Raw genomic sequence first — 824 nt, 5'->3', positions numbered from 1 at the left:
TTTCTGAAATGGGGACTCCTGATTCAAATGCCCTTCAATACTTAAGACAATCGCCCTAATATCACCAACTAAGAACATTAAATGTTAAATCTGATTATTGAGTGATGACAGAGGTGGTCCATTAAGTTCTCATCAACCTAGAGGAACACTGGAGTTATTTTTCATTGTTTTTTTTTTTTTTTTTTTTTCTAGCATAGCTTTGGCCAGTATCTTAGTCTCCACATGCTCCATGTAGCCAGAAGCACCATGCAAAAAAACAAAAACAAAAACAAAAACAAAACCCTTGGTATTGCTAAGTCAGCGTGACATTCTCTTGGAAATAGATGTTCTCCAAAGCCAGTTCTGTGCTATTGAGGAGTGAATAAGGTCCTGATTTCAGGAGATGAGGGTTCCTTCTAGGGAAAAAAAAAAAAAATCTAAAACACATATGGCCATGCTATTTGGAAGCAGATGGCAAATGCCATTTTGGGTAGAAAGGTTTGGCAAGCCACTGCTGGTGTGTCCAACACACCAGAATTTCCCCCATCACCACTGTGCTTACCACTCATACTCCATGCTCCCTCCAAGTCCAATGCAAGCTTGAACATCAACTACGTTTCCAGGCTTTGCATGGTTTGGGGGCAAAATGACCACATATCACACGATTTCCACGTGAAATCATGGCTTGGCCTACATGTACTGAAAGCTTTGCAAACTTCAGCGAAACTCTAGACTTCCCTGGCCTTGGTATTGGGGCTGGCAGCAAAGGTTCCCTGCAGCTGTGGCAGTAATACCCGGGTTAGTGAATATTTTCATTTTCTAAGCAGGTCCCAGCTGGCCAGCAC

The sequence above is a fragment of the Enhydra lutris genome, unplaced genomic scaffold (assembly GCF_002288905.1).
Source record: "Enhydra lutris kenyoni isolate GAN:26980312 unplaced genomic scaffold, ASM228890v2 scaffoldscaffold57, whole genome shotgun sequence".
Taxonomy (NCBI): Eukaryota; Metazoa; Chordata; class Mammalia; order Carnivora; family Mustelidae; genus Enhydra; species Enhydra lutris.
The sequence above is the reverse complement of the archived record's forward strand: the minus strand, read 5'-3'. Positions refer to the sequence as shown.